The 537-nt window shown below is 35.6% G+C and overlaps 1 protein-coding gene across 1 annotated transcript in view; it reads right to left on the bottom strand.

Annotated features, from left to right (window-relative positions):
- The window catches only part of LOC119590465 (scavenger receptor class B member 1-like), a 16236-nt gene that overhangs the window by 6101 nt on the left and 9598 nt on the right, over positions 1-537 (bottom strand). The window lies entirely within an intron of this gene.

A 537-nucleotide genomic window follows, 5' to 3' on the forward strand; every position in this document is an offset into this window, starting at 1 on the left:
AATCCGAATGAAGGAGGACGTTTAAGCAGACAATCAAAACAGGAATCAAAGAAAGCTAGGAAAACACAGGTATAGCTATATACACTGGTGGGTCCTTTGCATCTTAAAAGCAGTGGCGCTACCATTACCGATGTTTGCATAAAAATGTTACTTAGTACGTTACTGTTTCGGAAAAGTAACGATTTACAGTTACCTTTACTTCTGAGGCACTGGATTAATTTGTTTTATGTGATATCTTCTGCATCGTTATTTTAAAGAATTGTAATACACTATCCTTCTAGATTAAAAGCTTTTGAATAAAATTTCCCTTTGGACATTTAAAATCAACCAACGCTTAGTTACAAGTTTGTTGCAAATGCTTTTAAAGTCAAGGATATGTAATCTATTAGTCCCCCCTCCTCAAAAAAAGATGTTGAATTCTTTAAACTGAACATGTTTGCATTTACGAACAACCAGGTCAAAATTTGAATCTTTCCCGAGAGAGAAAGCTCTTTCCACTACTGCACTTGAAGGCACTGGGTTGTCAAGCTCTAGAAA

This window comes from Penaeus monodon, chromosome 27, assembly GCF_015228065.2.
Source record: "Penaeus monodon isolate SGIC_2016 chromosome 27, NSTDA_Pmon_1, whole genome shotgun sequence".
In the NCBI taxonomy this organism is placed as follows: Eukaryota; Metazoa; Arthropoda; class Malacostraca; order Decapoda; family Penaeidae; genus Penaeus; species Penaeus monodon.